This window comes from Saccostrea cucullata, unplaced genomic scaffold (genome assembly GCF_032062105.1).
Source record: "Saccostrea cucullata isolate Sc308-1 unplaced genomic scaffold, CSIRO_AGI_Scuc_v1 ctg17243, whole genome shotgun sequence".
Taxonomy (NCBI): Eukaryota; Metazoa; Mollusca; class Bivalvia; order Ostreida; family Ostreidae; genus Saccostrea; species Saccostrea cuccullata.
In genome coordinates, this window is record NW_026930287.1 from 22,797 (window position 1) to 35,922 (window position 13,126).

At 33.3% G+C, this 13,126-nt stretch overlaps 1 pseudogene; it reads right to left on the reverse strand.

Moving 5' to 3' along the window:
• Positions 1–630: 630 nt before the first annotated feature.
• LOC134283601 (uncharacterized) lies at positions 631–4,944 on the reverse strand (annotated as a pseudogene).
• Between the last annotated feature and the right edge of the window lie 8,182 nt (positions 4,945–13,126).

Sequence of the window (13,126 nt, forward strand, 5' to 3'; positions counted from 1 at the left end):
GGATGGTTATCTTGCCACCACCTGATGCGGCTCAGGTTATCGGTTTTTGAGGTCCGACTGACTCATTTCCTTAAGTTATAATGTCGGGCGCTTAGCAAAGGAACAATCACTATTTTTGCTTATAATTTATGTTAGGACACGGTATAACATTCGAACACTGGATTCCTAATTGCAAAGCGAACTCACATTTCTTGTCAACTGTGTTTGATGAACGATAATTTTGTAATGTGAAAACCTCTTTGTAAAATTCTTTGGTTTTTTGGGTTGGGTATATTATTTATTTAAAACAGTTTTACTAGTTTTTTGGCATTAGATTTCAAACAATCAATTGACGCCTATTTAGTTTACCTACCATATTAGAGCAAATGTATCCACTCTGTGTAAATCTCTTCAGAGTATTTTTTTTCTTTTTCATGAGTATTGAATTTCGACTTTTAATAAGTTTGATAATGCTGCAAAAAGTCTAAATGTCAATTTTAAACGTTTAAACGTTAGGCATAGTTTTCATGCAAAATTTGATAAAAATCAACTTAAAACTTTACAACTGTTTATAAGTGAATATAAGTCAGTAATTCTTACAATGATGTTCTACCCGGCATATAGTGGTAAAATGTAAATCATAATGACCATTACACTTTGAATAAGTTTATTAAAAAAATATTTGAAGCATATATTTGATTAACTAACTCAGAACATAAAAACATATTATAAGATGAATTGGAGAAGATACGGTGGATTTATTCAGGAAAAAAAAACAGATTTTAAATCTTTGGAACCATTAAATTTGTTGTTCATTGTCTTCTTCTTCTTTCTCTGAAAAAATCACCGAAAAATGCATTGTCTTACTCAGTCATAAATTTTGCTACAAATCTAAGCATTATTAAATAGTTAACCACTGTATACAGGACTCATTGAAAGTTCTTATAATATTATGTCGTATGAAACTTCAAATTACGGATTGAAAAAAAGCTTTATCCCATAAGCTATAGTTTCTTTTATCGTAAGGAACATCGATGACCGGAAAGTCATTCCAATTTCTTGACAGAAAAAAAGTAATAATCCCATAAGCTATAGTTTCTTTTATCGTAAGGAACATCGATGACCGGAAAGTCATTCCAATTTCTTGACAGAAAAAAAGTAATAATCCAGGAGCATCGATATTTTGAAAATTTAATTAAAAGTTAGATGAAAAGTTAAAGGAATTAAAGATTCAAAATATATACATGAATATCGTATAACTTGAAATTTTAGCGAGATACAAATTTAGCGATTTGTCCTTAAAATTTGATATTTTATTTTTAGCGAAATGTGCTTTTAGCGATTTTAAAAAGCTTTATAAAGAAGGAATTACAAAAAGGTGCAATTAATTTTAGCGATATTAAATTTTAGCGATCCTGGCACCCTCGCTTATGATGTACAAATAAAATTTTCGCTAAAAAATCTGTTCATACGGTATAATCTTGTTAATAATTTTGCAAATTTTTGCTTTTTCCAGTGACAGAGTTAAGTACATTTCTGTTTTCAAACAAATATATGTTTTTTTGTATGAAGGATATCGATATCCATAAAACAATACAAAAAGGAGCAGAGCAAACAAGGATCTCCGAAACATCAGAGGGATCAGTCCTTAACATTATAGGCGACTGAATGTGAGATTTCCAGCCTACCTAAATAAGCACCGCCTACACACGTTATTACCTTTAACATAAAACACCACCTACAATGGGGATCGTCATACTTGATACAAGATGGATGACAGTCATGTCTCATCGGAGGACAATATGCTACAATGTAAAACAAAGTAAAACAAATAAAGAGAACAATACGCTACAATGTGAAACAAAATAAACCAAAAAATGGACAATACGCTACAGTGTACCTTTAACATAAACACCGTCTACAATGGGGATCGTCATACTTGATACAAGATGGATGACAGTCATGTCTCATCGGAGGACAGTACGCTACAGTGTAAAACAAAATAAACCGAAAAAAAGAGGACAGTACTGTACAACGTAAAACAAAATAAACCAAAAAAGAGAGAGGACAGAACGCTGCTTTGTAAAGCAAAAAAAATCAAAGATATGCATTCAGCGTCATATATTCTTAAATTATTAATGTAGACACAAGGTCCATTTATGGTATGTTTTTATTTGATTTCATTCGGTCGGTCAAAACCTTCTGGATCTTACCACTCCCGCTGCCACTCATTCCAATCACGCGCCCGTTGCTGTAAACAGTTGATCCACCACTAATTCCATAAGGAGTCCCACCACCGCCTCCCCTGGATCCACCGCCTCCAACAGAACTGAACCCTGATCCGCCACTGATATAACCAGATCCACCCGTCAGTACATTCATGATAACACCACCGGAGCTACCGCTAGAAGAACCTACTGGTAAAAATTAATAAAAAACAATACATCAATATATGAATAGATTTGAGACAGCCCGTGTATAAAATAACCGCCCATAATACGATCCACAAAAGCAATATCATTTAATCAGTCTCACCAGAAAAAAAGACTTGTATCATTTTCTAAGACCTTTAAAGACAGATATGAATTCTCTTGATAAAATCATATTAAAGGGATTTTAAAGTCAGCAATCTAAAACAAACATATTTTTTGTCTTCTTGTAGGAAAATGTCACATCTGTTGCTATAATACTTATCTCAATAAATGGAAATAGATTATCAAGAAAATACAACGAAATGATGGCTTTGATGTGAATAAAAAGATGAAATAGCATTATGTAGCTTCAGTCACAAAATTAGGAAAAAAATGAAATTTTAAAGATAATTGACTTCGTCCTAACCTGGTATGAATGACCTAACCCATTACTGTTATGACACTTCCGTGTCTGACCTCACGTGATACGTAGTGACCTGAACTTCACACTTTTGTGTTTTTCCTTACCTGATCCACACGTGTGACTGCTGTGACATTTCTGTGTTTGAGTGACAACCATGGTATGTTTCTGTGGTTGGCGTGGCCTGTCTACATATATCGGTATTCCGTTCTCCGTCGTGTCCGGTTTTTGTATATATACTGTTTGTTTTTGTGGGCGTGGTCTATCTACGTATAAGGGTATTCCGTTCTCCGTCGAGTCCGGCTTTTTTATATACAGTTTCTGAGGTGTAGGTTTCTGGATGAAGTAGGTATGAGGTTTTTCACACCCGTTACATTCCGTCTGTGTTCCTGGAGGAAATGGAGGAAAATAAACAACTCAATTTTGTGCATTTATTTTTGAACATGTAACATCATAAAACGGGTACAAGTATTTCATATTCAAATAAAATGTACCTGTAACATACACAGTCTGCTGCTGTGGGCTTGGTCTTACGTAAGACACCATCTGAGGCTTAATGGGCTCAAAGTCATGACATTCGTTCGTACTTGTGACGTAAGCAGTTTGTTTCTGTGGTCTTGGCTTTACGTAAGATACCATTTGTGGCGTGACGTCACAATCATGACACTCATTGTTACCACTGACGTAAAGTGAGTCTGTGTCTGCGGCCTTGGCTTTACGTAGGACACCATTTGCGGGGTGACGTCACAATCAGTGCATTCATTGCCTCCTGTGACGTAAACAGTTTGTGTTTGCTTCGGAACAGTTTGAACATAGGTGACTGTTTCTGGTGTTGGGGTCAGGAAATCAATATATTCACAATCAATACATTGGTCTAGAATAAAATACAAACTTTCAAATTAAAAAAAAATAAATTGTTTTGAAATAAAATTTCGAAAGCTAGATTAATAAGACATATAGGCGATTTACCGGCTGCTTAAGTTTATACGAAGGCCACTCACCGGTTGTCTGATTTTGTACTGTAGGCGACTTACCTGTTGTCTCAGTTTATACTGTAGGCGACTTACCTGTTGTCTCAGTTTATACTGTAGGCGACTTACCTGTTGTCTCAGTTTTTACTGTAGGCGACTTGCCTGTTGTCTCAGTTTGAACTGTAGACTACTTACCCGTCGTTTGTGTTTGTACGTAGCCCGCCAAACATTCACAGGTAGAACAACCGTCCACTCCACACTTATAACCAACGTCATATGACGCAGGACAACTGAAGGAAGTTGTACAATCCACTTTGTGTTGCTTGACAATCTCATGTGTGGCGTATCCTGTGATTTAGAAGGTTTGGATTTTCACAAATGTATTTTAATGTACATGTTTACCGTAAACGTATTTTATATGGTGTGTTTAATATGTTGCAGAAATATACTTTGCAACTAGTTATTAGCCCCTTTATGAATTTCTTTTAATCTTAAAAAGACATAAATCTATGTAGTTTTATATTTTCAAGTAAGATTTCTGTTTAAAATTGCAACCAACGCTTTTCCAATCTTGTCAGAACTTAACATAACGAACTAAAATTAAGTTATTGTTATTGCAGTATAAATTCCTTAACAAGTTAGGAATGAAGTTGCTTGCTGTTTTTCACAGATCCTTTGTCCTATTTGGTACTAAATAGAATAGTATATCTTTGATTTATCATTAATTTTTTGTATGTATCTCTGGTTCTATATTTACCTGAGGGTAGAGCACAGTCACACGTGGGACACCCGTCTGTTCCACATTTATATCCCACACTGTAGCCATATAGTTACAGGTCAGTCTAGGACAGGTCAAGGTCACGACCTGGTGAACTACATAGAAAACACAATGTTAAATATAACTCGGTAGGTAATCTGATAACGTAAAAGGTAAAACATATACTGGAGGAAGTTAATAGCGAGTCTCTACTTGATTATATGCTTTGTTTATAAGACTAGGTATTGCAGTGCTTGGAAAATTTAACAACAGAAATGTTTAAAATTGCATTAAATTCAGATGCATGAAATTTGAAAAGCCCAAATAGCATCAAGACGTTGGCCTAAGTTGGTAATGTTAGACCAATGTAGGCAATTTACATTGGCTCAATGTTCTTTCACTCATTGGAGCACCTTTGATCAAAAATGTTAAGTCTTTGTTGGTAAACGATTTTATGTTTATATGTCAATGTTGCAATACTGTTAAAATTGATTCGGAATTCATTCTTGTCATGTTTTTGCACACAAGCACTGTAAGTTAAGGTTAAATAACATCTTTTAAGTTGTTTCTATCTATATAATTTTTAACTGTCTATTACAAACACGATTGTAAAAAAGAAACTCAGTCAGAGACTGGAAGGGAAACAAATGTTGTGGCGGTAAATAACAATGAAATCAAAGACCATGCATAAAGAAGTGTATAATGTACGAGTGCGTATGACAAAGATCAAGACGAAGAAAATGGGAGGCGACGAAGGGACGGAAAACGAGCGGGAATACAACAAAAGGACAGTAATAAAGGAAGTGAGCCCGGATAAAGAACTTTGAATTGATAATTTTTCATAATTTACCTGTATTATTAATTTTAAAATTTTGTAAATTATGATTGAATTGATGTATATAAAATGTTATCACAGTGAATCATAAGTAATGTTTTCATTTAACATGTCCATGTATGCATTATGAATGCAGATTCAATTGTGTATTAATTATTTTAAACAGTCATGAAATAGGTTTATTTAAAGAATCACTTAACCAATTGCAAATGTTTCTATGTAATAACTACGTTGGCCCAACAATTTGCCATCTGACATTGTAAAAAAAAGGTCAACATTGGGCCAACCTAACCAACCAGTGGTTAAGGTTGGCTGTTAGTTGGCATACATTAAAAACTACATTGGCCTAACAATATGACATCTGACATTTCAACAAAGGACCAACGTTGGGCCAACCTAACCAACCAGTTATTAAGATTGGCTGTTAGTTGTCAAACAATTGTATCTACGTTGGCCCAACAATATGTCAACGTGCTGGACCAACGTTGGGCTGATGAGGAAAAATTACCGTGGGCCAGCGTACGGTAACCAACAGTAGGCCAACGTTGGAAAAAAAATTGGGCCAACGTTGGCCCAAATATGTTTTGCTTTCGGAGAAAACACTGGTTAATGAAATTATATCATTAAGCGTTGCAATTTATGCCATAAATTATTGCATTATTAACTGACAGAGTTTGCTACAATGCTACCCCATAATTAAGAAATGTCAGGTACATCACAACTTTCTGATACTTTATTTACCTTTCAACGGTAAAAAAAAAAAAAAAACTTTATGATTTTGAATAACGAATAATTACATTTCTATGTTTAAGTTTGAGATTGTGCGTGAAAATGTCTTTCAAATAATATGCCTCGCCCAGAAATACGGAAAAATACACGGTAAATTATTGGACACCATTTCTTATGCGGGGAAAAGCATACAATGCAAAGAATGATACCCGAAGTAGCCGACAAAAAAAAAAAACGACTGCGTACATCAAAGTATTCGACAACGTGACCTGAAGCACTCTATGCTTCCTTTATCCGAAATTTGTTCTAAATTAGAGAGCTACCGTTCTGCAGCTAAGTGTTATTCAAGAAATAATCAAAATTATTTCGCTAAACAAATATGAAATTATTAGTTTTCATGCTTTATGTGTATGGGAATTCGTTAGTCCTATAAATAGGTAAGATAACCTTGTCTGCTTTACATACTTTCAGGTCATATAAAACGTTTACTTGATGTACATACTTTCAGGTCATATAAAACGTTTACTTGATGTACATACTTTCAGGTCATATAAAACGTTTACTTGATGTATACATACCGGGTCGCAAGATATTCATATTTGTCTTCTTTCATTAATTAACCGTCTAGTACATATTTTAATTGTACAATGTATTTCATATGAAAAATCAAAAAAGTACATAGAATTCACTTTTTATTTTAAAAAAAATCATGCCCGTAGTATATATCTTTAATCACCTCTGACTTTTTAACTGCAGATATCAATTTTGTATGTTGTAAATTGTAAATGTTATAAATGAAAGAAAGCCAAAAAATATCTTTGGACCCGGATTTATATATATTTCAGGGGTTGGGTGAGGGGGTGGGGTTGGCGTAGGTATTATGATGGCATGCAATATTAAACTAACTTGCTCTTACGAGGGCCTTTCAAAAATTACGCGGACTTGTTGCACAGAAAAAATATTTGACGACATAATCGGGCAAAATGTCGCACATAATATTAAAGAATCTTTACGTATATGGTTTTCAAAATTTCATATAAAAATTTTGTAAATTGGTATCAATTTTGAGTGATTAATCAGGACTTATCATTAAGTCATGAAGCAGCAAAATCTTCGACGTCACAGGCATTATAAAAAATACGTGATTAAGCTTTCATTTTCTAACCATTTTCCAAGAGTACCTGTACAGTTTGAGTTACCTTATCTACTCAACATCCAAACACCATTTCTTGTTAAGCTTAAAATCTATTAAATAAGTAAAGAATATTCTTTTTTTGTTTAATAACCAAAAACTGCAGATATTTATGAGATATAGTGTGATATCGGTGACTCTCAATCACGTTCTTTACACTCCGGATAACGTTTTCGTCGATAATCTTCTTTCCGTCCTCCCGCATAGCCTTTTTACAGAAGTCTAGCTGTCTAAAATTTCAATTTGCTATTTGTGGACGGATGACACGAATACCCTAGTTTTCTTCATGTTTTATTATGCATATTTTGAATGTGTGTTGGCGATATCTCGAGCATTACACATAATTTAACAAAAGTGTGGTGCGCCGTCAATTCAGGAGACGTCATTTTCGCAGTCGTTTTCACGTGAATCGCATCGGAGAAAAATCACTATTTTTCTGTTAGTACTTCAAATATCACGTCAGAAATCTAAATACAAAATAATAGAACAATTTAAAGATACATTTGAGAAAATTGTAGAAAAATATCAAGAATTATAGAAATTTAATGAGTTAAATTTTGGATTCCGCATGCTTCTGCTTCAAATTTTTTGTCGTGCTCCGTACCTCTCCATCAGCGATATCAACATACCTATAATTTTCGTAGAATTTTTTTTAAAATACAGAAATTTTGTCCAAAATTTACTGGAATCTTTAAGATGCATATTTTTTTGAAATTTCATAACTATATGACGTCTGTAAGAGTAAATAATAGCACAGTCCGCGTAATTTTTGAACGGCCCTCGTATATATATCTTGAATTATGTCAAAAGCACAATTCACTAAACTTCCATTTTTGTGCCGACACCCCCACCCCCGGGAAAGTTGGGGATATTAATTACGGTCTGCTCGTTCGTCTTATAATTCTCTTAGTAAGTCTGTTTCGAGCAATATCTCGAGAAGCTTTGGGTCTCGGACGTTATTAAAGCGAATTAATCTTTTTTTCGCAGCATATAGTATTTTAACAAGAATTTCTTTTAAGTTTTTTTGGTTTTTGCAATTTGATTGTCCCGACCACCCTTTGTAAATACCCCCCTTCCCCCCATCGACCCCTACTAGAGCCGAACATACTATTATTTTTTTATTTCATGCCACAGAATGACATTTTTTCAATTTTTCTTTCATTTCCCTTCTCGACCCCCTTTGCTCGTTTCAATGTCCATTGAAATATACTGTAGCGTCAAGGTAGCGACTACGACAAGACGTGGATTTGAGGTATCTTGAGGGGATTTTTTTTCTATCGAAATCCCAATAAAATTGAAGAATTCAGTAATCCAACCGTGAATGCAATAGACTACAATGACTGATCCCCGTTTTTTGTTACGTTCGTTCGTAAGATGTTGGTGTTTCTCTATAAAACGTTTCCTTGATGTAATAAACTTTTACTTGACGTACGTTCTTTCAGGTCATATAAAACGTTTATTTGATGTACATGCTTTCAGGTCATATAAAACGTTTACTTGATGTATATACTTTCAAGTCATATAAAAAAGTTTACTTGATGTATATACTTTCAGGTCATATAAAACCTTTACTTAAAGCTGAACACTTCTCATAAATAGGCACTGTCAGACGGGTATATAAACCGTTCGCTTTCGTTACACCCGATTGCACACTTGAAACTCATGGCCGACATGTAGTACTCCTATCGTGGTCTTAGATTTTTTTGCGTTTATTTCTTGTTTTTATGTGCATTTTCTGTTTGTAAATAATGTATTGACCTGTATTTTCCATGATACGTTTGTCCTGTGTTGGAAAAAATACGTAAAATTTGATAATTTCATAGATATTGAGTAGCACGCTTTGTAAGATGTACGTCTGCACTCGTCGGATCTCTATAGTAAAATACATTGAACTGACTAGCGATCTGCTCTTTATATACGAGTTGTAGGGAGAGCGTTGAAGAACGAGAAATATGGCGGACTATGCCTATGTACGAGTAGTGTTCAGCTTTAATGTACATACTTTCAGGTCATATAAAACGTTTACTTGATGCCATCGACTGTCTACGCAATCCAACACAAGGTAAAGTCAAAAAGATAAGGAATCAAAGTACTGAAAGTACACAGAGATAAATAAAAACCATATCTCCGAAAAAAAAAAAAACAGAAAAATATATTTTTACAGTCGTTAAAAAAATGTATCTTTAAATGTATTCACATGTATAAATATAAATATACAAGTATTTAGGTGATAAAATATTACAGACGTTTTAATTATCAGAGATGGATAAATAATTGAACAAAAACTTTTTTTTTTCTTTTAGAAGAGTTGATCATAACAGAAATCAAGGAGCAGATACATGTAGGCCGGGTCTACCAACACGATCTAAGAAGCGTGAACCACGAGGAGAACAAATTCTTGGCGGATCTTATAGAGGCGTGTTTAGTGCCCTCTGATAACGTGTTTGGTTTTGAGCAAATTCTAAAAAGTAAATATAACTTGAAAAAAAAGGACTATATTTACAAATTGTTTGGTTTTCCTCTCACGACCGACTGCCCCAAAGAGGAGCGACTCAAAAACTTAAAACAAAACAAAACAAAACAAAACAAACCAAAAAAAACAATGCATTTCGTTTCTGTTGTATTCCTAGATTTGCACATCCTGTAAATCGTATGTTTTCAATTTAAGAAAATTAATCTCACCTACAACCCAAACTTGTATGTTGAGAACAGCCGTTGAACTTAAAGAACTTTATTCAGTAATAACCAATATTTGCCCCCCAAATCAAACTTTGATGGAGATAGATCATATTAAGTTCTTAAACAGGGGAGTATATGCTGACTTCAATGCAATGAATATTTTCATAAGTAATGACGCCATATGTACGTAATGACGTCACAAACATGACGTAAATTTCAGTTTTTTATGAATTTTACAGAAAAATGTACATATTTCGTCGATATTTTGAGTAAAAGTCACAGAGCACATGTGTGTTCAGGATCAATATTTTGATATAATGTGTAGAATGATAATATCAATGAAATATATCAATATTGTTCCTGAACAAACTGAACAAACGCTCTATAGATTTTAAAGCTAAAATTGTTGAAATTTTGTCCATTTTGTCCTCTTTCTGAAAAAGGATATAAAATCTGACTAGTTTGTGACGTCATAAAAACAAAAGTTGTGAATACACTGCTTTGACACTATAATATTTTCTGTAAATTTATAATTCTCAAGCAATTTATTGAATTCAGCACATTTCAGGAAGTTTTTAAAACTTGACTTTAGTGGGGGCAAATATATGCAATATACCGCATATAGTTCTTTGATATATTTCCTAATTTATTAATTTTTTTGCATTGAATGAATACATTCATCAAAAAAAGAAAAAAAAACTTTTATTTATATTTTACATTTTTAGAAATAAATTGTTATTAATTTATAAAAATATTAGTGTATATAAAAATAGAGAACAAATTTGTTTTGAAAGTTAAAAGTTCATACGACATTGCTTTCCTTATAATATACCATTTGCGTCTGTTCATTTTAGCGAAACTAGAGACTTAAGGTATCGAGTGGTTGATGGTTTTCGGAATCGTGAACTGTTTGTGGATTGTTATCATAATGACGTTATCAAGTAGTATAGATCTACAAGTGGCTGTACATTATGTGCGATAACAATACACATCTGCAAGAAGAAAACTTTTTGCTAAAATATTGTGTCATAATATGTGGAAAATTTGTTTGAAAGAAGTTTAAGATTTTATTTAAAACAGCCTTATATGAAACACGACATTATCTTACTCTTTTATGTCAGACATATACACTGAAATACAGTCCAAATATAAAGTGGAAAAAAATCAAAATTTGGGCAACATAGAGTTGTCTCTCTTAGATAGACATTTACTTAGTATATAAATATACGTTGTTTCAATGCATTTTGAGAGTATAGCATATTGAAATTTGTCACACAACAAAAAAATTGAAATAAAATATCGGAATCAATCCGTTTTTGAAATACATGAATATAATTCACTTTACATTTGTATAGTTTTACCCACGAAGCCAATGGCTTATTTCCAATGGAGTCCTTATATATACTCATGCATTCATATTTGATGCTAAAAACAATAAGCAGAAAAATATAAATATTATAGATGTGCGGACAAGTTTACAACACAGAGATCCTTCACATGGTTAAAATCGAAACAACAAAAAATAAGAAAGAAAAAAAATATAAAAAAACATGTACATGACTTTACTTTCAAACTGGTTATGTCCAAGCATGCTTTGACTTCTGACCCCTTGATCTTGACAATTAGTTTTTTTTTTTTTTTTTTTTTTTTTTTTTTTTAAATATCAATAATTTTAAACATCAATATTTATTCATGCATGTATGCATGTTATTAGCTCACCTGCGTGTGTACTAGTGAAAACCGTTACATTGTATTCTTCAATCTGACCTCATGAGCTGAAGGCTCAAGTGACCTTTTCTGATCACATTTTGTCCGTCGTCCGTCCGTCTACCAGTATAGCCGTCTGTCTGTCCGTCTGTAAACTTTTCACAGTTTCGACTTCTTCTCAAGAACGAATCTGCCAAATTTATCCAAACTTGGTACAAAGCATCCTTGGATGAAGGGAAGTTTAAATTGTTAAAATGAAGGGCCAAGTCCCCAAACAAGGGGAGATAATCAAGAAAAGACAAAAGTAGGTAAGGTCATTAAAAAATCTTCTTCTCAGAGAGACCACTGGGCCAGAAAAGCTGAAACTAAATTGTACTCCCGTGGTTAGTGTGGGGCAACTACAAGGAATCAAAGTTTTACATAGAAATATGCAGGAAAAATCTTTTAAAATCTCTTTCTAGAACTAGTGGGCCAGAAAAACTGAGACTTATGCGAAACATCTGAGGGTAGTACACATTTTAAATTGTCCAAATTATGACCAATGGGGAAGGTTAGGGTCTCAAAAGGTATTACAAGGAAGAAATCTGGTAAAGAACAGCATGGTCAAAGCTTCTTAGGTGAGCAATGTGGCCCATGGGCCTCTTGTTTTAAAAATGCTTAACAATTTTTCCAGCAGCATTTATCAACATTGTAATGTTTTATTTATTCATTAAATTTATATACTATTAGTGCATTTAACACTGTTATAACACCGCAAATATAATTTCAAAAATGAACTATGTTGTCGTTTGTTCAGTGTGAAGCTTGACGTTTTCTTTAAATGTCATTATAAATTCAAGAGTAATACAATACCCTTAAAAAATAAAGATTGAGCTTTCTTTCTTTTTCAACCTTCCGTGATCAGTAAAGCATATCTTTATACTGTGTACCTCAGTGTAATTTAAAGATACACAAAGACGCAAAGAAAGATATCATATTCCTGAGACCCAAAATAGAGTTAACCGAAAGCTTTTCTCTCTCTCTCTAAAAAGTGGGACAGTTTAGGAGAAGTCTGCTGTCTACTTAACAGTCGAAGTGTATGAAAAATGCGTTGTGCAATTCAATTCACCTTTTGATGGCATAAGATCTACTCAGAATGTAAGTGAATTGATTCATTCTGTTTTAAAGTATATAACGCTAGCATATTTTAACAAGATAATTAAAGTGACAAATAAAAGGTTTATGTTTTTATGTGCACTGCAAATTGTAAGGGCCTCATTTTCAAATATTCTGAATTGAGGTTTGCAAATCATAATAGACAGATGTTTGTTGATTACTGAAATTTCGAATGTAAAATAAAATAAAAGAATAACAGTAAGTGCTTAGGCAGTTGAAATAACGCTTATTTCATGTTCTCCGTCATTTCTAACTGACCAAAACTATATGTAATAAATCTAATGTGCAAC